Source organism: Balaenoptera musculus, chromosome 9 (genome assembly GCF_009873245.2).
Source record: "Balaenoptera musculus isolate JJ_BM4_2016_0621 chromosome 9, mBalMus1.pri.v3, whole genome shotgun sequence".
In the NCBI taxonomy this organism is placed as follows: Eukaryota; Metazoa; Chordata; class Mammalia; order Artiodactyla; family Balaenopteridae; genus Balaenoptera; species Balaenoptera musculus.
Window position 1 is genome coordinate 90,727,049 of NC_045793.1, and position 26,173 is coordinate 90,753,221.

Sequence of the window (26,173 nt, forward strand, 5' to 3'; positions counted from 1 at the left end):
TAGGAGGTAAAAGGACAAGAGATCCAGAGAACTTGCCTTGACATCTTTGTGCTACCTGCCACTGAACTAATGCCACCAACTGCCTACCTCCAGATTTCCTGTTTCACCAGGAAACAAAACAAAAATAAAAGACCAAAAAACACTGCTTACCTCCTGAAGTCACTTTAATTACATGTGCTTTACCTTACGGTTGAATGCAATTCCTATCTGATGCAGCAGTCAGTAAAATGATGTGGTTGAAATCTATTTATTGTTATGGAACGATAGCCATGACAAGCATTTAGTGAAAAAAGACATGCTATGGAGTCTGAAGTATGATCCCATGACAAATGCATATATACATATATGTGTACACATACACATATACGTGTATGTGTACACATATTTTTAAAAACAATTTCTAAGGTAATATTCTGAAATGTTAATTGTTTTCGTCATTTCTGTGTGCTATTTAGCTTCCCTGCTATATTTTGCTTGTGCAATAAAATTAAAGTAAGGGTTTTAAAGACTTTTTTTAAGGTAAGGAGGTAAGGGCAGAAAAGAGTCATCAAAAGCAGTTCCATGATGAGTAAGCAGTTGGCAAGCATAGATGTTTATCTGTAGGTAAATGAAAAAAATAGAAAACGGCTGATAGAGGTTTTGTAATAAGAAGAGGGTGTTGCACAGGCAGGCTAGAGGGGTGACTGTGCACTCATAAATTTATTTTAGTGGAATCTCAGAAATGAAAAAGTGAAAAAGCAACCAGAGACTCCCAAAACAAACTGCTTATGTTGTATCCACAGATAATATAAAACATTTAGTCACAACTACAGACGGCAATGTTTTCTAAATACTAGCCATGCTTTTTAGAAATTATCTCCTTTCAGCCTCCCCTCTTCCCCAACTCTGCTTTACTTCTTCTCATCTGACAAGCTATATTTTTTACCTTTATAATCTATCTCCCTCTACTAGAATTTAAGCACATGAAAGAAGGAAGTTTTGCCTTTCTTGTTCACTGTTTATCCTCACCGAGAACAATGGCTGATACACAATACTTCTCAGTAAAGACTCATCCAGTGAATGAATGAACTACAGCAAGGGTTGCTAAACACTTTCTGTAAAGGGTCAGGTAAATTGTTCAGGCTCTGCAGGCCAAGAGGCAAAATCGAGGATTTTACATTAAAAATGTAAAAACAATTCTCAGCTCACAGTTGCATAAGACCAGGCAGCAGGTCAGACTCGGTCTGCAGACCATGGTTTGTCAGCTCCTGAACTGGAGGATTAACAACTCAACAAAAATGAAAAATATCCTCCAACTATCCTCAATCTCACACATCATTTCTGGTAACTTTCAGGAACTCAGCCAATCACACAAATGTGGAAGAAACACCATAGTTCCCAATTCTGTGTCTTTGCAGAACCATGGACATCACTTATGCAGGTCTAAATGTTATGAGATAATTTAAGGGGGGGGCATGAAGTCAAAGTCGTGTTTAACTATTGGGTTGGCCAAAACGTTCTTTCGGGTTTTTGGCCAACCTGGTATTACTAACGGCCTGCCCTGTTCTATGCATCGGGCCAAGAGCTAGCGGCACACAAAGTTTAAAATCCAGCAATAAAATATATTCTTAATCCTTTGAGAAAAGCAGGTGATCAGAGACCATTCCAATCCTGTGCTTAAAACTTTTCCATACAGGGTGCATGTTAAAAAAATGTGTCAGCCCGATTCTAGAATGGTGTAGTGCTAAATCTTATTCTGTTTCCACTTACTACGATGTTTTTTAAGTGTTATTCATGTTCCTGAATATACATTTATCTCATTGCTTTTATCTACAGCTTAATATTCCACAGGACACCTGGCACAGTTTATTTATTCTCTAATTTGATGGTGGGCCCTTCGGTTGCTTCTAATCCCCAGAAAACACAAACACACTGTAACAAACAGTCTCACACAGTCTACTTTGGGACCTGGAAGCATCAGAATGTTTCCCCCAACTGGGTGCCTCACCTGTGTAGCCGAGCAGGACCCTATGGGGCCTTCCCAGGACTGACCCCTCCCCTATATCCTCAGGGGTAGTTCCTCTCTGAAGTACCCAGATAATAGTATCTCATGCGTATTTCCTGAGTTTTTCAGATGCTAAAACCATCATCAAATGGAAGAAATTAACTACCTGATGATCATGAGCACGTAGTCCCCAGACCTTCCGCTGCCTAAACGAGTGATCATCAACCAATTAGAATTGTGCAGGATCTGATCACATACCCTGGGGCACCCTTCCCTCACCTTGCCTTTAAAAGTTCTTTGCTGAAACCTTTCCGGGGAGTACAGAGTTTTTTTGAGCACAAGCCACCCAGTCTCATTGCTCAGCCCTGCAATAAACTGTTCTCTGCTCCAAACTCCAATGTTTCGGTTTGTTTGGCCTCACTGTGCGTAGGACACACGAACCTGCATTCAGTAACACCAGCAGCGTGCAAGGGTTCCCAGCCTCCCCCCACCCCGCCACAAACTCAGTGATGCTTGGCTGTACGTTTCTAACATCCGCCCTTCTCATGAGGGCAAAGTGATGACTCCCTGCTCTAATTGGCTTTTCTCTGATGGCTGATGGAAATTGAGCAATTCTCTGTATTCTTCTTGGCCATTTGGGTTTCCCCTTCTGAGATTGGCTTATTTATAACCTTGGCCCAATTTTCTGATGCTTTTCTTGCCTTGCTTTGTTTTTGTTTTGTGTTTTTTTTTTTTTTTTTTTGCTCTTTTAGGCATTACTTGGCTGATAATCCTTTAGCAGTTTGGGATATTGCACACGTAAAACACATCTCCCAGCTTGTCACTTTCCTGCTACCTCTGTCTATGATGACCTTCAAACTTAACTCTTGAATTGTGATGTAGTAAAATTTTGGCTTTTAGGTTTTTTAAAAGAAAACCTTCCTTATTCAAAGCTCATAAAAATTCTCCTACCTTCCCACCCCACCTCCCCTGCTTTATCGTTTTATTTTGCCATATTTAGGTCTTTAATTCACTGAAGATTGCTTCTATATGTGATATGAGACCCCACTCTGTCCCCACTACTTTGGAAAGCTTCCATTATCCTATGCCAAGTTTATATAGAGAGAGTGTTTTGGGAGGGAATGGAGGAGAAGGCAGGGAACCTGATAAACTGTGTCTAAAATATGTAAGAAAGCACAAAGGCCCACAATTGGCAAAGGCAATGCTTCAAAGAAAAGCTTAAGAAGGAGAGTTCATGCTAACACATTTTAAAACATTTTACAAAGTCATAGTAAAAAAGAAAAAGGTGGTACTTGCAAGTAGACTAAAGTAACAAAATAGAGCTGAGAAACAGATATCTGTATATCTATATATATATACATATAGAGCAGATATATATACACACACATATATGTATACATATATATAAATATATACACATATATATATGCTCTATTTTGTTACCAAAAAAACACCCCAAAACGAAAACCAAACCCCTACTGGAATTTTGATTGGAATTTCAACAAAACTGTAGACTAATTAGGAAGGCAACTGATATCTTTAAAATATTCAGTGGTTTCCTCCATGAAAAATGGAGAATCTCTCCACTAACTCAGATCTCCCTTTATCCTCTCAGGCACATTTCCAGGATCAAACAGTCCATGGATCAGGGTTCAGTTAAGAAAACAGAAACCACTAGAGACATTTCAGGTAGGAAGGGATTTAATCTAGGGTATTAGAAGCCTACACGATATTTGGAAGGGTAGGAAGATTGCAGATCTTCAGCTGGCTTTCAGGAAATCCAGGAGGGCAGGGACGTTAGGAGTTGCAAGAATCTCAGGAAGAGCAGGGAAGCCGCCTGCAGCGCCCCGAAGCTGCCACCACCTCACGCCTGCCAACTGCCTCCACTTCTGTCCACAGCCATCACCAATGCACTATGGCTTCTCCTACTACTTCTCCTTCCAAATGCCATAGAAATTCCTCTCCTTGGCAGCATCTAACCCAGTCCTTCTCAGCAGCCCCTCCCCCACCAAGCACCCTGCCAAGAAATAGAAATGATATCAAGCTGACCAACAACAATCTAGCACAAAAGAAAAACAGCAAGTGCCTAATACATGTTAAGAGATTTGTGATAAGTTAAAGTTGAAAACACACAATACCAAAATTATTTTCAGTATGATTCAAAGGAAGGCCGTTTTAGTTGATTCCATAATATGGCACATCATTTCGCTTGGAATCATTAGAAAGATTTTAACATCTGCAGAAGCTCACTTTTCTAAAAGGGTAATGTTTTCATAAGGAATGTATCCCTGGAAAGAGCACCTCGGCAATGTGATAGAGTAATCCCTCACTCCTCAGGCCTGGCTATACCTTCACTGAGCTGTGTCTAGTTAGAATTTCCCAATTTGAGAGGCGTGAAGGATGCGATGACTGCTCAGGCAGCAGCAATAAAAGTGATTCAATTATGGGGGAAGAGTGAATGGGATTTATTTTACATAACACACGTGTGTGTGTGTGTGTGTGTGTGTATGTGTATGTGTATGCGTATGACAGTCATTAATAGTCCTAAAGTACAAGTAGGATTGTTATCTAGAGCCGTGATCTCCAAACTCTTCTGGTCACACATCCTTGTCAATAAAGATACTTGGATCATACAAAAATATAGAAATTAAAACAATGAAACAGAATTTTAAAAAGAGGTTCTTTCCCAGCATCCCAGTGGATCATCTTCCGTAGCCCCTTGGAAAGAGCATTGACTTGTCTGCTCTCCCAAGTTTCTTCCGTACTCTTCATCAAGCTGCGCAAAGCCAGAAACTGCATAAATTGTTGCCCATTACATGCAGCACGATGCCTTCATGAAGACCTAGAGTCAATATGTAAATCAATAGTAAAATTGATCAAGACCTGCAGTCAAGTCCACTCAAATGACAACATAGCTGCCAGGAGAGGGCAGAAGTGAGCAGGTTATAAGGAAATCCCTACCCAGAGATCCCTAAAGTAGGAGGAGCCGGCTGGAGCAAAGTGGGGTGCGCGTTCTAGAAGGAACGCTCTAGCCAACTGGAGATAAGCTGTAAGTAGAATGAGAAACAAAGCCCAAGAAACATCAAGCTAAAACCAGACACCAAAAGAAGCTGCCAAAGGCACAAAAAAATTTGCTGGAGTTGGGGTGTAGGGATGGTTCACAATAAGGATGAAATAAAAAAGAGAGAGAGCAAGTGAAGTGCTCTAATCCAGAAGCCCAACAGCCCAAAGCTAGAATTTGGGAGAGCTTCAGACAGTGTCAGATCAAATTTTAGGAGCCAGGCAGGAAGAGTCAGAGCTTTCAGGGCTCAGAAGTTTATAAAGCAATTATAATGAAAATCTGCCTGGGAATAAGAAGACTCTTTTAAGACAGACATTTATTCTCAATCTTATGATTTCTGATCTTGAAGATTTCTCATCCTTTCCAACCCAGGGAGGCATGAAGGCTCTGACAGACTTTTTGAAATGTCAGAGCTCAAAATCCAAGTCAAGCGTATTGCCTGGCAGAGAACACACAGTCATTGAAGGTGTATTTAATGCTGATTTATCCTAGATGAATGGCGCTCCACAGAGGGACACCATCCACGGAGACTACCTCAGGAATGGGATCCCCTGGAGTTGTACAATGTGGAGGCATGGTGCTGTCCAGGGACCAAGTACTGGTCTGGGCCCCAAGGGGAACAACCACTGAACCAGACAGAAGAAAGCCCTGCCCTCACAAGACTTATATTCTAGTGGAACTATACACAGATACGGTAGGATCCCCAGAGAGAGAGAACCAGGCATGGATTTCTTGACGTAAGAGAAGCCATTTTTGGCCTAAGCCATTTTGTGATCTAAGCCTGGCCACAATGCTTGTCCTTGAACAGGTCTCAGTAATTAACAATCTTAAGGGAACAAAAGAAGGCAGAAACAGATGACTGTTATCAGGCAGGAGAAGTAACAACAGCAGAAATAACTTATCAGTTGTGAAGACTCCCAGTTCTGTTGCATCGGTAAAGATTAGCCTGAAGCGCTCAACCACCAGATCAACTGGAACCTAAGGGTTGATGGCTTTTCTGACCCGGGTGATGTCAATCAACTAAAGCTTGGGCTCCGTCCACCGCCCAAGCCCCTTCATGAATATGCATGTACCCTTAGCTTAAAATTTTCCCAGTTTTGCCATTTGGGGAGACACTGCTTTGGGAAAGATCCATAATGTTCTCCTTACTTGCTGCAAGTAATAAATCCTTCCTTCTCCCCGTCTTTGGCTTGGTTGTGTCTTTTGGCTCGACACCCACCAAGAGGCGAATCCGGTTTTCGGGCAACAGGACGATACCAAGTAAGCAAACAAAGAGATAATAAATTCCAGGCACTGAGAGTCCAGCAAGGAAAGCAAAGCAGAAGATGGCATAGAGTGAGCCAAGGGAAGAGAAGGTTGACTTTCTTACAGGGTCCTCAGGGAAGAGACTTTCTTGAAGGAAGTGAGCAAGCGATATGGATCTCAGAAGGAAAAGCCTTCCCAGGAGCGGGGAATACCAAGTGTCAAGTTCCTGAGGAAGAAACATTGTTGGTGGGTCTGAGGACACGGCAGGAAGGTCAGTGTGGCTGGAGTGGATAGAGCAAGAGGAAGAATGTTTAGGAGGCGTGACCTGAGAGCTCCGAGGAACAGCTAGACCTCAAAGGGCCTTGGAGGTCACGGTGGGAGTTTGCATTTTAGTTTAAGCATGGAGGTGGGGGGCTGGGGGGATGTGTCCCCATTTACCCTCTTCAAAGGTCCCTCCGGCTGCAGTGTGGGAATCACTGACCACAGGCGCCTGAGACGAGAAGTAGTGGCACAAGGGCTGGCTGTCAAATATTCAGGAATTTCGTGAATCACTTCTTCAAAAATCCAATTATATATATATATGTAAATATATACAACTCACAATTAGATTATATTAAAGTAATGCTCATAAATAATAAAAACTCATCCCTCCCTAATTATTTTACTAGATTTCACCATTATCTACAGTCTCGAGGGTCCTTGTACCTTTTTCTCAGTATGATGAAAATGCTACATACCAGGGCACCGTGGGGTCGTGTCGGAAGCTTGCCACTGGCCATGGTGGGAGTGGTGGGGCTACTCACACCACGGAAATTGGCAAAGGCTACACCGCAGGGCTTCCGCCTTCACCCCAGAGAGGCGGCTGTTGAACGTTCACCATTAGACCCGTTGAAGCAGGAAGAGCAGCGGTCTCCGTAAGAGACGATGGCAATTTGAATGAGTGGTGGAGGAGGAAGTAGAGGCAGTGGCATGGTTCCACGCGGCTCTAAAGGTGGCGTCAGCAGAGGTTGCTGATGCACTGGATGTGAAAAGTGAAGTAAAGAGAGGTATAAACAATAACCTCTAAGGTTTTGAACTTGAGTCTGGATATACAGCCGGCCCTCGCTATCAGCGTGTTCCGTATCTGCAGATTCAACCAACCATGGATCAAATTCCCGTGGATGCAGAAGCTGTGGAAACCACGGGCCACTGTATATCCATTTCACATAAGGAACTTGACTGCCGGGGGAGCCTGGTATATCCCCCCCTTCCGGCAATAATCACGTACTAGATGTTGATGGAAACTCTGAATGCGGAAACTGCATAAAGTCAGGACTTGTCTTTATTTTCCCAGCACTTAGCACAGTGCCTGGTATATAGTAGGCAGTCAGTATCCAAGGCAGTCATACCCCTGTGACAGAATGTTATCCGATATATTTGGGCATCTGCATGTGTTTGGGGGTGTACGAGAAAAGCCATAGTTATTACATCTCGGATCTAGCAATTACCTCAATTGACTTGAAAGCTATAGCTGGACAAAATTGTCACTTTGAAACACAGGGCTTTCTAACTAGTCCTACTTACCTGGTGGGTTATGCTCACTGGCACTAAAGATTGCCTTTGGGGGGAATTATACACTATAGCAAGGATACTTCATTTATAAAGAAAACTAGGCCAAGATTTGTTTTGAATTAGCATTCCCATTATAATACCTCGTTTGGAGCAAATGGGAACAACAGATTTATTAATGTAAAATTCAAGTTTAACTTTCAATGTCCTCTGCCTTCTCTGACCATCCTTCCAAAGTAGATGTCTCCTCCATCTGCAATTTCACTCCACTTTATTACTTGATTTTCTTTAAAGCAGTTACCACATTTTAAATCAGTTTCACTGTTTATTGGCTTACTTGTTAATTGCCTGCTTCCTCCATTCCACTGTAAACTGTGTGAGATAGAGACCTTGTCTGTAGCAGGCACTGCTGTAGGTACAGCACCTATTACAGTGATGGGCACATAGTTGGGTCTCAACAAATATTTACTGAATGAAAGCATTATGTAATAGATGAGCATAGAAAGGGACAGGAGGCCTGAAAGGTATAGAAGGCATTAAACAATTTATTGAGTTAGCACTACCTCACATTTTATCAAATAAACAGCTACCCTACTGAGGTCTACTCGACAGAGCTTTGTGAATGAAACACATCAACATCGCCTATTTGACCTGCTGAAGAAAATCTTCTTGTTTGAAAGGTAGGGGATAGCATGCCTCTGCAGAATTTTGGAAAGTCTTGTAATTTGTTGCAAACACCAGAATCCACTCCAGTTAGTTTTGAAAAATGAATTTACTAGTAGTCATTAGGTAGCTCATAAAATCTCCAGTAGAGCTAGAAAACTGAGCTTGGAGGCTACCCAACTGGAAACAACACACAGAACACACCAGAGGACGGCTCCCTAAAATGCCATGTGCCCCAGGTCCACACACACACACACACACACACACACAGGCAGCTTGCACGGATAACACCGTGCACTGGATGCCGCAGGCTCAAGCTGTTTCTGCCCCTGCAAAGCAGAACGCAGTTGCAACCACTGCCTCCAAAGCATGGATTCCAGATGGTGACTGCTTCCTCACATCACTTTCTTCTCAAATGAAGTCTTGGTCTCATTTGGGTTAACCTAATGTCAGAATCTAAGGCACATGTAGGCGTCAGGTAAAGGAGGCAGAAACTCCTTCCTGGGAGAGGCTGGACTCATACTGTGGAAAATTACCCAAAATAGGAATGATGGGAAAATAAGCTGGGTCAACAAAAATAGGGCATTGGCCACTACAGTCCACTCTTTCTTCCATATTCCATAATCACACCTCCAGATAGCTTCGCTGCCACCAGTAACACCACAATGACCATGTCAACATAACCCAACTCCCCACTGTACAAACAAAAGCGTACTCATCCTCTCCTCAGACGCAGAGGAGAGAAAGTCTTGTCAATGACTACATCCAGCTTCAAGTCCAGGATCTCCATGAACCACCTTTCTCCTCTAATTCTCTCATGAGCGTATCTGTGTTCTGAATCCAATGAACTAAACCATGAATTGAACTAATACACTCTATATGAAAAAGTAGGAGAGGGAAAAAAAGGACAATTCTAAATGCATACGTATTTAAAAGACACAGTAAGAAGGGAAATATGGGTAGACACCATAATCCTCGTTTCTACGTGGGTTCACAAGGACACGGCTGGTATTTATGACTCCCACCCTCCACTGGTCGTTCCATGTTCTCCTAGTCAGCACCTCAGGTAGTCGGTGTTCTTCCCTTAGTAGGTTGACTTACACTAGCCTTCTTAAACCATTGAGCCCTGGACAGTCCTGCCTATGTGAGACTGCTGTAGTCTTCCAATAGCTTTCACAACAAGCAATACTGTCCTAAAGGGCACCACAGGAGAGGCAACACAACAGTCCCTGCTCCCGCTGGCTATCAAGTACATATTTTTCCTTAGTAATCAAGCGCAATCACACCAGCCAATCCCCTTTTCTTCTGTGCCTGCTTATCCAATGGCATCTGCCTGCTTCCCCAAAACACCTGGGCGGCTGGCTCAGCTCCAGTTCAGTGGAACTGTTGTTGGATGCCCTGGTGGAGGCATCCCTTCCTTGGTTACTTGGCCTCCAAACCAGCAGAGGCCAGTATCATGGGGTTAGGAAGCAGATATTACGTTGGTAACTAATTAAGAGTAATAGTCAAATGTGCCATTTCCACTTCCACTTTTGGTCCCCTGACACATGCTTTGGCCAAGGGAGAAACTGATTGAATGTTACATAGTGGAAGAGGCTTTTCTCAAATTTGTCTTTGCAAAGTCTTACCAACAGCTTATTGTAAATAAAGCCACTGTAAATGCTCAAGTATCATTAATTATCACAGTTAACTACTCTCCCACATGAACTTGTTTTGCCTTTGGGATTTTTTCAATAAACAGCTGTCTAGAATTCCAAGGCATCATATTTCAATTTGTAATGATGGAACCAACAGAGGATGAATCCATAGAAATAATAAAAGAGTTCTATACTGCTTGTAGAAATCAGATATCTAACTGGAGAAGGGGAAATGGGACATTAGATCTTTTATTCCTGTCATGTTAGAATAATGCCCTGTAGTAGGCAGCTTAGCCTCGATTGATAACAAACAGTCCCCATATCTCAACTGTTTTTTTCTGATCACATTACATGTTAGCTTCAGTTTAGCTGTGACTCTGCTTACATCTTCAATCCAGGACCAAGTTGGAACAGCAGATGTTGCACATCTTGGGACATGAAGCTCATGTGGCAGAGGGAGAAAAGAAATGAAAAATGGCAGAAACTCAGGACGACTCTTAATATTTTGCTCAAAAATGCCATGCGTCTGTTTCACTCACAATGGCCAAAGCAAATCAGACAGCCTGAGGCCTGACGTGAGGAAGGGAGGATCTTGACATCAGTGGGTGGGGAAGTATACGTAATACCTCACACATAACTGGGGAAAATACCACGTGCCCTAATGCTAGCATTTATTCCACTCAAGGCAGAGCAGTGCGATTTACACTGAAACTACCTTTAAAATGTGTTTTAAGCTTTTCAACTGATTTGATTAAAATAGATTTAAAAGAAATATATTTTCTTGGGGCCATTCCACTTCTTGATATTCTTCTTCCCTAAGAGGCTGTAGTCAGTAAGGTTTTTTCATTTTTTTTTTTTAACTGGTATTGTAATTTCAGTACGGAAGTGCTCTCCAGAGCATCAAGAAGATGTTGACTATCAGTCTCTATTGATACATCATAAAGAACTCTAGGATTTAGCCTGGAGAGTTACTGCATTCATGTTCTGAAAGGTTAAGTAAATTTACGGAGCGCATGGTCATATTAAGTGGTGTATGTTGGGTTGAAACCAAAGACTCAGATATTTAATACACTCACTGTTCTTCCTATTTTATAGTGATGAACACATCCTGGTTATTTTCCTGCTACTCTGTGAGTTAAAAAAGTGCTATGATTCTCTGTGCCTTTAATGATCTTAACTTTCTTTTGAGGCTCTACTTAAAGAGAAGCCTATGTCCTTAATTATGTCACCACAGATGCTGCCCGGGTGGATTCTGCTTCAGGCTTGTCATCATATGTTTGATTACAAGCTTGGAAGAGAAAGACCTAATATGATGCTTGAACCAGCTGCTACTACAGATACCAGCAATATGTTGTATTGCTTCCATCAGAAATTTTGGTATTATATTTCATTGATTCACTGCTCCGAGTTGATCTAAGAGTACTCGTAAGATTCTATAACAGGTTTATATTGATTGAATGTGTGTAAAAGAGATAATCAGCAAGGAAAATGCTCAAAGAAATCAAATTGTTCTCCAGCTATCAACACGAATTATCTTCCTATAAAAGATATATGTTTTAAGGGAATTTTTTACCTTTAGCTTTTAGCAGGCAGTTGATAATTTACCTTAACCATATTACATAAAGCACTTTGGGGAACTGTTTGCACGAAGGCATGGGCTAGAAGCTGCATCTAGAATCTATATTTTAAAATACTCTAAAGGAATATCTCTTATAGACTTTACTAGTCAACATAATCCACCATAGGAATTTTTTTCTCCATGAGGAATAACCAGGAATCTTAGTTTAACATATATATTGAATTTCTAGAATTATTTTAGCAGAAAAACATCTACAGTAGATACTTTGTCAATAGGACTCAAAGTAGCCTACGTAGCGCCCAGATTTGTTTTGTTTTGTTTTAAAAGGAATTTGAGGTGATGGGGAACTTGAAAAAATTATTCTAAATGCCATCTGGGAAAATACACACATGGGAATGACCTGGAAAAGGTAGAGGGGTAAGAAACAGGATAAGGAAGTAAAGAAGAAAGAAGACTTGCCTACCAATTATTAAAATACACCACAGAGTTACAGAAATTAAAAGCCAGTACTGAGTCAAAAATACAGAGACAGATCAATGCATCAGAATGGAGTACCAAAAGAGTGACATGGATATATGAGAATTTAGTATACGATCAAGGTGCCATCTCAAATCTGTGGAGAAAACATGGTTCACTAAAGAAATGGTATTGTGATAATCGATAAGTGTTTCAGAGAAAAACATTTGGATTTCTCTATCACTCTCGGACCAAATAAATTTCATATGGATCAATGATTTAAATATTTAAAAACAGAATTAAATATAAAAAGTACCAATCACGAGTTGGTATTTTTATAAGGTAATCTCCTTTGACTTTCCTGTATTTGCCATTAAGAACCATGTTTCATCAAGATAAGGACTACCTTTACTTCAGTCCCCATTGCATCCCTACCACCTAGCATAGTATCAGGCACACTCAGAAAATCGTTGTCAGATAAAGAATGTATTATTTGCCACATATGATTAGACACTACTGATCCTCACAGTGGGACTGCATACCCATTTGTCCTGTTTAAGACACGTATGGCTAGGAAGGAATCTAGGGGTGAACCCTCAGCACTATGGACAAAAGATCCATGAAAAAGACAATGCAGTTCTTAGGTAGATTGTTGGGGCAAATAAGACTTGGGTAGGCTTTCTATCACTTAGCTAGTTACTCTGCAATCTTCACTAAGAGTCAGTTCTGCTGAATTACTAATGTGCTGACATACTGTGATTTTTCCCTTTTCTATTCTCATCTGATTAACTGAGGACTTAAGGCAAACCGGAAAATCATTCTAGATGCTGATCTACTTATACCTGAGCATCAATCTGTTTTTAACCACAAACACTGGTGTTTGAAAGGTACTGTGGTCCAAAGTTCCCACCATTCCCCCTGTTGTAGGTCTCTATCTATGTCCTAGAAGATCTATGATGAGATTGTTCAATATAGCATGCTCTTGTTGACGATCAATTGCCATGGAGTTCGTTAAATATGGTAGAGCAGAACATATCACTGTTATCATTATTGACTAAACTTTCTGAAGATGCATCATAATGACAAACAGAGAAAGCCGAAGTTCCTCTCACACCATGACAGCTGAAACAGAGTCGGCTGTTATTTCAACACATTAGTTGTAGTGGGTAAACCATGAGATTTGGACCCAGATATATGCAGTTCTAAACCCTGATTTAAACACATATGAGAGCCACCAAGGATTTTTTCTTTACTTGGAAGATTCTGTTAAAGGCTAGTTCTCTGCTGACCTAGGACACCAGGAACCCCAGACATTGTCAGACCACTTCCTGGTTTGGTCCCCACCCACTGGCACAGAGCCCTGCCTCTTCCCTTTAGCCAGGCTCAGGGGGAGGGAAGCAGTGTTAAGAGGGGTGGACATAAAATAATTCTCTCAAGCCCATTCAAGTACAAACCAAATAATCTAAAGGAGGATTCATGTAGGAAAACAAGTTAATAAAATCAACCAGAGTGAATGGGTAAACTAGAGAGTTGGTAGAAAAGAGAGGGAAGAACATAAGCAAATGGTTGCATGGTTCAAAGGTCTAGATCCTTCCATTAGACCTGAAATCAAGTGGCAGAACAAGTAAAATTTGAAAAAAAATTTTTTTGGTAGTAATGTGGAGATTTGGAAAAAGCAATTCAGCTAGCTTCTGTGATGAGAGAAAGAGATAAATCTCTAGAAAGGTCACTTATGAACTAGAAAAGAGAGATAAAAAGGAAGAGAATTTTTAAAGCCCAGTATAGGAAAAAGAAAGAGTAAGAGAGAAGAAGGAAATTAGATAAGATGACATTTTGAAAAAAAGATAAGATTCTAAGAAGAAATAAATCCTTTCTTTGGTGAAAAATCGTAGTGGGGAAATTGCCAAAGGGATGGGGTGTTCTACTTACTTCACAAGGTGCGTTTTGCACAGTGCCGCAGGCACAGAACCCCTTATAAAGGACCCTCCCCGTTCTTCACGCCTGATGCCTCCCCCCAGTATGAGCCCCTGAACTCAGACAACTCATCCTGAATGGCATCAAGGCCACATCAAGCCATTTTTCAAGGCCTGTGAGTCCATGGAGATTATGGTTGAGTGCTGAGCAGTTATTTATAGACTGAAAGGTCCAGCCATGCCCTTCTTCACTTCATTTATTCTATCAGCCAGTTAGTCAATGGCTCAATATGCACTGAGCACTGCCGGTGCCCTGCCTTCAAGAGGTGAGGGGGCTTCCATCCTCAAGAAGCCTGCCCTCCAGGTACCCAGCCGCCTTCCTGTTTGGAGGGAGGAAGATAGCTGGGGGGGGGGGGTTCCCCAGCTCTTCTTTAATATTACCTCTCTCAAGAATCCCTTTACATCTAATGTTCCTCCTCTCCCATCCAAACTTGCTCTGAGAAAAGAATTTACTGTGTGCGGGAGAGGAAGGATTTGGGGAGTGGTAGAGCTCTTCTGCACCCTCAAATCATTTCAAGTAGCCTCCTTCTCTTACCACTAAGTCAATCTCAGATTTTTCACTTGGTGCTTTGAGGGTTCCACCCTTCAGCCAGTGGCACCATCTGACATGAACGCTGACATACGCTATATCAATCAAAACCATGTCTTCAGTGGAAAGGAGCCCCCTGGCCCACCTGGCTGGATCCCACGTTCAACAGTATTGCACCTAAAAGCACAGGCTCCTCATTCATTCACTACCACATTAATTCAATCAGCTGATTCTCAGAGAGTAGGACCCTGAAGGGTGGGAAGAGGGGGCAGAGTAGAGTTTTTATAAGAGGGAGATGGCAGAGAGGACAGGGTGGGAGGTAAGGCACTTTGGAGACGAGACTTAATAACAGCCAGAGCACTTGGGTACTAGGAATAAATGCTTGGAGAGTCACTGACAGAGAGGGAAAAGATAAAGGAAACCTTAGAACCAAAATGAACTTTGTCTACCTCTGCACCTCTAAGAGGCCCTGCTCAGTACGTAGTCTGGAAAAATTCAAAGTCAAGCCAGATCCTATAAACCCTATGTAGACAGGAATTGCTGCCTGCCCTGTCCTCTAAATTGGTATAGGGCCAACTAAATTTGGAGAAATGTAGAAAATGACAACTTACTGATCCCATGCCTATGATGTCATCTTGCTCTAAGGCCTCCCAGTGTTTAGGATGTCATTATATGTTAATAATTTTATCAAGGCCTTTTAGTAAACTGGAAGAGAAGTTTTCAGGAAGAGTATACACAATGTATACATTTGAAATTAGACTTAGTTCTATCACTTTCTGAATTTCAAGACATATATGGAATGGATCTCAATCCCTTTACCTGAAGGGGAAAAAAAAAAGAGTAGCTGCCATGCCACTGCTTACTCCTCACAGAGGCCCGATGGGCACAGATGTCAAGCTTCCTCGGAAGTGTGTGTACCAGAAAGAAATGTAGGATGGGGAGGAGAAACCCAATCTCCAAGACCATCAATAGCCAATAAAAAACCTAATGTAAGCCACATATGAAAATGTAAATTTTCTACTAACCACATTTAAAAGTGAAGATAAAGAGGATGTTGGTACACATATACAATGGAATATTACTCAGCCTTTAAAAAGAATGAAATAATGACATTTGCAGCAACATGGAGGACTAGAGATTATCATACTGAGTGAAATAAGTCAGAGAAAAAAGACAAATATCGTATGATATCCCCTATATGTGGAATCTAAAAAAATGATACAAATGAACTTTATTTACAAAACAGAAACAAAACTTACAGACATAGAGAACAAAACATGGTTTCCAGGGGGAAGGGAGGGGGGGAGGAATAGGTAGGGATTTTGGGGATTGACATGTACACACTGCTCATATTTTTAATGGGTAACCAACAAGGACCTACTGTAAAGCACAGGGAACTCTGCTGAATAGTATGTAACAACCTAAATGGGAAAAAGAATTTGAAAAAGAATGGATACATGCATATGTATAACTGAATCACTTTGCTGTACACCTGAAAACTAACCAACATTGTTAATCAACGATACTCCAATATAAAATAGTTAAAAAAGTGAAGAAACAGGATGAAATTAAGCTTAATAATGTATTCTATTTAACCAACATATCAAAAAACATTGTCATTTCAATAGGTAATCTAAATATAATCTACATATAAAACTGAGTCATTTTACTTTTTTTTCACGCTCAGTCTTCAAAGTCCAGCACAGATTTTATACCTACAGCACACCTCAACTCGGACTATTCACATGTCAAGTGCTCAATAGCCACATATAGGCAATGGCTACCATGTTGGACCTTTCAGTTCTCTAGACTACAGGCTATCCATGACGGAATAAAGGTGGATAGGAGGCCCAGGCTCGTATTCCAAAGTCCGTGACTAGCAAGGTGGCTTTGTCATGCACGCCAGTGGTTCTCACCCTTTTTTGAGGTGGCACTCTGATGTGTCACCAGCAGTTCTGAGATAATGCTGTAATTTGGTACTAATTGGTCAAAGTACCAGCAATTACAAACAATTTACAGAGGACTTGCAAGATTATCTATCTTGTTCACTTGCATTCTGACACTTTTTTTTTCTTGAGTGAGAAAAGGGTGTGTTTATGGCCACTGTAGCAGAAACTGTGTATAACCCTTGCATATGCCCACGCGGTGTGTCACCCACGTGGGCACCTTCATCTGTAACTTGTTGCAGGAAAAAGAGACAAGTACAAGAGGTTTTCTGTTAGGTCCAGCACTTACTATAATGCCTTGCACGATTTTCTGTTAGGTCCAGCACTTACTATAATGCCTTGCACAAAGCAGGTTCTTGATAAATATGAGCTAAATCAGCAAGACCCATACTCAGCGGACCCTTATCCTGATGGCATTGCCCATTTTACTATATTCCACAAATGAAATCACAATATGCATTGATTCCGACCCCCCAAAGTTCCTTTCTGTCATAAAGTTATAAGATTCTTTGTGTACTTGTAGATCCAGGGGTTCCAGAGAGCAGACACTCAAATGGTGATACTTCAGATACTTTATGGACAACGTATTTTGGATCATTTAGAGCTTTCCGTGTTCCTTAATTCTTGCTACTCAAAGTGTGGTCCTCAGACCAACAGCACTGGCATCACCTGGGAGCCCTAGGTGGCCCCACCCCAGACCCACTGAGTCAAAATATTCACTTAACCAAGATCCCCAGGAAATTCCCGGGCAGAGTCGAATTGAGAAGCAGTGCCTTCATCAGACCTCCTGGGTACTCCGCTGAGTTGCCTGTGCTTAGAGCAGGCCTTTCCCTGTTGCCCATCTGAGTAATGAGCCTGCTTCAGCTGTTTCTTCTAGAAATGTACACAGTTCTCATAGTGTAAAACAGTGAGAATCCACCAACTTGGAAACCAGCCCCAGGCCAGGAACTTGTTGGTTGTCTCAAATCATCCCAAGTAGGAGACAGCACCTCCCACCAGGTCTCAGGGTTTGGGGGAATAGATCGCCATTTACCACACCCCACTTTGGCTACTATGGAATAGACCCTGAAAATCTTGGAGAGACATTCTAGTGTCCTTCCCACCCCAAGATGGTTATTGCCACTTGCAGCCTTTCATGCTCCACTCTTGACTCGCTGACCTTCTGCCAGGTCCTGCAGCATCCTTGGTTGCAACCAGATTCCTAACTGAACCCAGGACCCCCGAGACCACTCCAGTTCACCCTGACACAAGGCTAGACACCGGGCTGCTGGGAAGGCCAATAAAAATGTGACAATTTCTTACTCAAAATCCAATAGTTATTATCCAGAGTCCTCTGACAGCTGAAGGGAGATAAAAATCAAATAGACATGAACACAAACTCAATCTTTTCAGGCAGGACCTGTGTGATAAGAACAGCTGCCAAAGTGATGGAAATCAATTAAAGAAGGCAGCCAGCCCTCAAATCATCACCTATGATGCTTAAAAGAGAGGAGGTAGAGAGCATAAAAATCGTTCTTCTAGAATGATGGCAATAGAAAATCAGCATAAGATGAACATCACAATAATACATGTTGTAGGCAATAACTTCCTGTTGATAACTAAAATTAGCGGGCAGAAGTATGCTAAGAAACAGAATATTTTCACAGCTTTAATGTATCTTTGCCCAAGATACTTATTAATTACAAAGGGGAAAAACAGCAGCTTGACAGTGGAGACACCTGACAGACACAATCTGAACTGAGTGATCAGAGTTAGGACATGTGGATATCATTTCCTCCCTGTCATGACGCACAGAGGAAGTCACATCTCTTCAGTTGTATTTTTGCCAAAAATGCGTAACTTTAACATAATCCTGTGTGACATTGTGTTACATTAAGATATAGATTTGGTCTTCATCCTGGTTCCTGGCACAGAGATCCTAAAACCCTTGGAATTGTTGAGTAATAGCATCTTTTGTTATTTATAATGAGCCTCTTTCAACCACACCTGAGTTTATGCTAATGAGGTGACTCCTTGTGGGTTCCTAGATGGCTTCAGGATCAGGCTGGTTGCTAGAGGAACCAATCATGTGATGAGATAGTTGGAGCTCTCAGCTCCCTCCTCTGACTTCCAGGTATGAGAGGGAGGAGAGAGGGGCTGGAGAAGAGTTTGACCACCAGTGGCCAGTGATTGAATAAACCATGCCTACATAATGGAACCTCCATAAGACCCCTCAACAGAGATGTTTGTGGAACTTCTAGGTTGGTGAAGGCATCAAAGTGCTGGGAGGCTGACATGCCCCGAGATGATATGGATTCTCCACACCTCCCACTCCGGTATCTTGCCCCATGCATCTCTTCCATTTGAGTTGCATCCTTTGTAATAAACCAGGAATAGTAAGTAGTGAGCCTGGGCTCCGTGAGCCATTCTAGCAAATTACTGAACCCAGGGAGGGGTCATGGGAACCTCCAATTTGTACCCAAGTCAGACAGAACTATGGGTATCCTGGGCACCCAATACCTGTCGCTGGTGTCTGACGTGAGGGGCATTCTTGTGGGACTGAGCCCTTAACTGTGGAGTCCAGGCAGTTAGTGTCAGAATTGAATTGATGACCAGTTGGTGCCCAGTGAGTTGGACAACTGGGTGGTGTCGGGGGAAAACCCTGCATATTTAGTGTCAGAAGTATTCCGTGGTTAGAAACAGGTCTTAGGGTCATGACAATCCTAAACTGAGGGACTTTCTACAAAAAACTGGCCAGTATTTTTTGAAAGTGTCAAGGTCATAAGACACAAAGAAAGGTCAAGGGATTCTTTCAGAATGGAGGACATGAAGGAGGATATTAGGAGACATGAAAACTAAATGCACTTGGGATCCTAGTTGGACCCTGGACCAATCTAAAGGACATTAGTAGAAAAAGTGGTGAAATTCAAATAAGACATTTGGATTGGCTAAGGGTATTATGACCATGTTAATTTCCCCATTTTGGTATCTGTATCATGGTTATGTACAATGAATATTAGGGGAAGCCGGGTGAAGGGTGTATAGGAATGCTGAACTATTTTCTTTTATAGCATTTTTATAAATCTTAAATTATTTCAAAATGAAAAGCTAAAAAAGTGTTTCTTAAAACACCTCCAAATCATGTTGCTGTGACATTATGAAAACTGTACAGGTTTTAGAGCCGACAAACCTGGCTTTGAATTCAGGCTCAGCCACTTGCTGGCTCTGTGACCAGAGAGACACTTGGCCCTTTTGAGTCTCAGTTCCTTCATCCATCAAATTACCCCCACTTTGTAGCCTTGTTTCGAGAATTGGAGATAACGTATATTAACCACGGAGCACAGTGGCCACCACAAAATCTGGTGCTCGAAAAATGTTAAATTGTTCATTCTTAATAAATCTCTCTTAATGGCCCCCTAATGCTTACCAAATAAAGTTCCTATTTCTAAACATGACTTTGCAGCCCCTTTGCCACGGTTCCAAACTGCCCCAGCCTCACCTTCCCAAGGCACCCCTGTCCCAGCCATCCTAGCTGACCGCTCACACCTTGACACACCCTGTGTTCCCTCCTGTATATGCTCACACCATTTTCCCTGGATGCATTACTTGTCCCCAGGAAGGTCAGAGGTACAAAGTTGGCAACTGATCAGCCAGTGTCCTGGGTTTGAGTCCAGCTTCATCAGGGACTTAGTGACCCTCAACAAATCCTCACCTATCCGTGTGTCCATGTCAAAGTTGAAAACTCCATGAAGTGGGATAACAAATAATAACGCCTCACGGGATCAATGGAGCCCGTGAAAGTGCCCTGTAAAATGCAGCCTGAACCCAGAGGCACTCAGCCTTAGCTGCCAAGAAAATAAGCTGAGCAGTTGTTTTTCTTTTAATCCCAATACCTTGATGTCATCCTGAGAGTCTTCTTTTTTTTTTTTTTTTTTAAAGTTGCCCAAGGGATCCTCAAGTGAAGTGAAGCCAGGGTGAACTACTGATCTTAACTTACTGCTTCTCAAAGAGTGGGCCCCAGACCAGCACCACCAGCGACACTTGGGAAAGTGTTAGATATGCAAATTTTCAGTAAGAGCCTCGCAGTCTATGTTTTAACATGCCCGCAGATGACTTCAACCCACTGCTAAAGCTGGAGGGCATATGTCTTAATTTTTCATCTTCTCCATCTGAGAAAATCTTACACTTCGTGGCCCAACCCAAATATCACCCCCTCTGCAAGGCCTTCTTACACTGTAGTCAGAATCTTTGGCCCAGCCTCTCGGAGTCTCACTGCGGTATCATCTCTCTTACAATGTTTATCACAGCGTGATGTCTTATCCGAAGCCTCCGTTACAATCTTTCGTAAGATGTTGGGAGTTATTTAGGGGCAGAGTCCATATTTCTATCCTGTTCCTCAAAGGGCAGGTCATAATATGCTGTGTGCAGAAGCTACTTATAAAAAAATGTTGAATTGCAGAGACTTCTTTAAATCTCATTGAGGAAAGAGTTGTGTGAGGACTAGGTGACAGAGAGAAAAAGAAAAAGAAATTAATGTCTAAGGTATTCTTCTTCATATAGTAGCTAGTACGTAGCACTTACTCTAGCCCAAGGCCTGATCTGACTACTTTACTTACATGGATTAGCTCATTTGAGCCTTACAACAACTCTATATGGTAACTAATGTTATTATTATTTTACTGACGTGGCCACTGAAGCACAAAGAGGTTAAGTAACTTGCCCGAGGTCACACCGTTTGAAATTGGCAGTCAAATTTGAGCTCAGGTTTTCTGGTTCACCCTCTAGGCTCCTAACTGCTCCATGCTACTACCATTTGTATGGCAGTATGATGTTATTGATTCATATTATCATCAATAGGCCTGTCTTCTGTTTTACCTATATAAACTATAGATAAGAGTCAACCATCAACCTTTCCTTATCCAATTCTCCCTGAAATGATAATGGCAGACATTTAAACAACGTTTTCTATGTACTGGCTCTGTTCTAAGTGCATAGCAATAATTTAATTCTTCAGATGAAACAGACTCTGTTATGATCCTTCATTTCCCAAATAAGGAAAGTAAAGCACAGAGACGTTAAGCAACCTGCCCAGCTCACACAAATAAGTGAATGGTGGATCAGTATCTAAACCCAGGGTCTTCAGGGCCTATCTCTTTATTATTTTGCTATGGAGGCTTTCTCCGTAGGGGGAGTTTGGGAGACATGGTCTTAGAACTAAATTGTGTTACTGTCTTTGTTACATTATCACATTCCTCATAGGGTTAGTATGAGAAACATATTGCAAATAAATAGAAAGCACCCAGAACAGAGCCTAACAGGTAGTAAGGATTGTGTTCACTGATATTGTTTTGCAATTTTAGATAGCCCATCTGGCTTATCAGATCACAATTCTGGCCTCATAAGCCCTGTTTGAAAATCAGGATATTATGACCTCTTCCCTGTGGGATCCAAAGTAACCAAGGCCATGGCTGACTCTGCCTGGGGAAGGAAGGCAAGCCCATTTTGGGTTTTCTTCCCAAATTTCCTGAGAGGAATGATATGAAGTCGCATGTTCTGTTAAGGACCTTGAGCTTGGATTTATGTAATGCCTAAGTGTGGTTATGGGAAGCACAGCGTGTGCCTCTAGCACGATATGAACAGCGATTAGAACAACCGATATAAATCAGGGTATCCCAGGCCACACGTGGTCACCACCTTGCAAGTGAAATAGCCCACTGCAATCCATGGCTGTGACACTCTGCCCCAGGGCTGATTAACTAAGGCCAAGATGTCAAGGCCAGGGGCTTCCCTGGTGGCGCAGTGGTTGAGAGTCTGCCTGCCAATGCAGGGGACACGGGTTCGAGCCCTGGTCTGGGAGGATCCCACATGCTGCGGAGCAACTGGACCCGTGAGCCACAACTACTGAGCCTGCGCGTCTGGAGCCTGTGCTCCGCAACAAGAGAGGCCGCGATAGTGAGAGGCCCGGGCACCGCGATGAGGAGTGGCCCCCGCTTGCTGCAACTGGAGAAAGCCCTCGCACAGAAACGAAGACCCAACACAGCCAAAAATAAATAAATAAATTTATAAAAAAAAAAAAAAAGAAGTCAAGGCCATCAACAATGTCAGAGTGGGCAGTTCTCTACAGAGGACTCATCTGCCCTCAGACTCCAAGCTCCATAGAGGATGCCCTGCCCCATTTTATTCTTATGGAGTAGGACCAAACCTCAGCACCCCATCTTTTCTTAAATTCACCAACTTTGTGATGGATCTGCTGACCTTATAACCTAAACTTCCCTGCCCCTTAACCACCATGCCTCTCAACCAACAATGGTTAATTTTCACTAGCCAAAAAGAAAGAGTATCCAATTTCTATCATTCCATTGTTTCTGTAGGTAGCTTTGGGCAGGAAAAAGCTCTTTGCAGCAAACAGCTCCCTGCAGGAGGCACTACCTTGTCATGTCACTAACCTTAAACCAGCCACCCCCCCATGCTTTACTCAACTCCAGCCCAAGCTCACTTTTCTCATCTTTTGATCATGCAATCCTTTGTCTAACTTGTTGGTTCTTTCCATAGATCAAAGAAATAGAAACGAAAATTAAGCAATTAACAGATGACCAGATCTCTTCCCCAGCTTCCCCATCAGTAAGCTCGCGAACCAACTGTGTCAACAAGGTAGCATCTAAAGAAAGATCACGAGGAGTCGACAAGCCTGCACACAGTGGGGGACGGCGATGACTCCGACCCCCTGTATCTCAGTGACCGAATGAGATGATTTCCCTGTTGCCCTTTAGAAGCTTTCATGGCCGAGCAGAATCTCTGGAGGTGGTTTTTGGAGGATGCTGAATCCCCCATCTCCCTAGACTGCCAGCATTCTGATTACAGGCATCTTTCCTTTCTATCACCATTTGTGAGTTTGATTTTGTAAGCGGCGAGCAACGGGACCCGATTCAATAACAGTTCCAGTTAAAACTTTCAGCAACTCAGGTTCGTTCTTAATCTGCTCTAGGCTGAGAGAAGCCTCTCAGCTATTTGTCTCATGCCCCCCTTCCCCAGGCCCATTTATCCCACTTCCAAACCTGCACACCTACCTGTAAAATATTTCACCCATGTGAAAGTGACCTTGTAAATGGGAGGATGAGCTTTCCTTTCTCCAGTCCATTGAAAAGACTCCTGTGGAACAAGACACAGGTTATGGACACTATAGAAAACCTTCTACACCAGCTCTTTAAATCAGAATTTAAAATAATGAATCTTAACCCTGGCAGCAAATTAGAACTATCTGGGGAGATTTTTAAAAATACAGATGTTCTGAAGTTGCAGTTCAAGATGGCAACATTAGAGGCTCCCAAACTCACATCCTGCCATGGACACACTAAGTCTACAGCTACATACGGAACAATTCCTTCTGAAAGAAATCCAGAAACTAGCTGAGCAACTCCTATACATCAGACAAATGAGAAAAAAAAACCACACTTAAATGGGTAGGAGAGGCTGAGACACAATCGTGTCATAAACCCAACCCCCAGAACAGCGACACACAATAGGAAGGGAACTCACAAGTCCCAGCTTCTCCCTGAGAAGTGAAGGGTTTGGACCCTTCCAACATCTAGCATCTCAGCTTTTAAGATTTCCACCCAAGTGATGGGCCCCAAAACACCTAGCTCTGAAAGTCAAAGGGACTTGCATCCAAAGACCCACAAGGGTTCCTTGTGGACTCACAGTGGTTATTCCCCCACCCTCACCCCCACCCCCAAGGACTCACCACAGAGGTAGCTGACAAACTGAAAACCCATCTCCCAGTCTTTCTCTGAAAGAGGCCTATATGCTTATCTTTAAAGCTGCAGCTTGAGGGTCAGGCTCCTAATTTAACACAATCAGGAGCTGACTGCAAATCTCTCCTGAGGCTAGCAGACACCAGCTTCATGCTATTCCCACCAGGTCACCAGCATATCCCTAAAAAAGCCTGTGCAAATGTCTGGTGCCATGGCTTCTACAGATGCCGCCCAGGGGGCAAACCCCTTGATTGCCTGGTTCTGGTGGCCAGCAGACCTTATGTTCACTATTACAAGAAACAGTTCTTAACTGGCTATTACCCCAAGGCTCAGCACACAGGGAGCAGAGATATGCCCATCTCCCATTCTTATCCTAAAAGAGGTCTATCGGCATACTTAAAAAAATGCTGCCTGAGGATCTGGCTTCTAAACAGCCAACATTTAAGTACTGACTGAAATCTTCCCCATGAGGACACTGATGGATCTTGGTACACCCTCAACTCCTGGGAGCCACTAAGAAAAAAGAAGGCTGCTTGGATAATCACAAAGGTTGGAGAGCTAAAGCCAGGCTGAATGATGAGGTTCATTCCCTATGAGAGATGACTCCAAGACTAGGCGAGGTAGTTGTTTTATCTAAGGCAGAGAGAACAACACAAAGAGTCAAGTAAGATGAAGAAACAGAAGAATATGTTCCAAACAAAACAACAGGATAAAATTCCAGAAATAGACCTTCATGAAATGGAGGTAAGTGATTTACCTGATAAAGAGGTTCAAGATAATGGTCACAAAAATGCTTGCCATGATCAGGAGAACAGTGTGTGAACAAAGTGACAATTTCAAGAAAAAGAGATAGAAAACTATAAGTACGAAACAGAAATCACAGAGCTTAAGAATACAATAATTGAGGGCTTCCCTGGTGGCGCAGTGGTTGAGAATCTGCCTGCCAATGCAGGGGACATGGGTTCGAGCCCTGGTCTGGGAGGAACCTACATGCCGCGGAACAACTGGGCCCGTGAGCCACAATTACTGAGCCTGCGCATCTGGAGCCTGTGCTCTGCAACAAGAGAGGCCGCGACAGTGAGAGGCCCGCGCACTGCGATGAAGAGTGGCCCCCACTTGCTGCAACTAGAGAAAGCCCTCACACAGAAACGAAGACCCAACACAGCCATAAATAAATAAATAAATAAATAAAACCAAAAAAAAGCCAACTAATTATAAGAAAAAAAAAAAGAATACAATAATTGAACTGAAAAATTCAAAAAATGGGGTTCAGCAGCAGAATAGATGAAGCAAATGAAAATATCAGTGAACTGGAAGACAGGGCAGTGGACTTTAAGCAGAGGAGTATGAGTGTTTTAAGAACTGAAAAAGACTGAAGAAAGCTTAAAAGACTCACCATAAGGCAGATCAGTATTCACATTATAGGAGTCTCAGAAGGAGAAGAGAGAGAAAGGGGAAAGGGGAAGAAAGCTTGTTCAAAGAAGTAACGGCTGAAAGCTTCTCTAACCTGAGGGAAGGAACAGAAATCCAGATCCAGGAAGCCCAGGAGAGGCTGAGACACAATCTCCTCATAAACCCAACCCCCAGAACAGCGACATACAGTATAGGAAGGAAACTCACAACTCCCAGTTTCAAATAAGATGAACCCAAAGAGACCCACACCAAGACACATTATAATTCAAATGTGAAAAGTTAAAGACAAGGAGAGAATCTTAAAAGCATCAAGAGAAAAACAATTTGTTATATACAAGGGAACCCTCATAAGACTATCAGCAGATTTTTCAGCAGAAACTTTGCAGACCATAAAGGAGTGGCATGATAT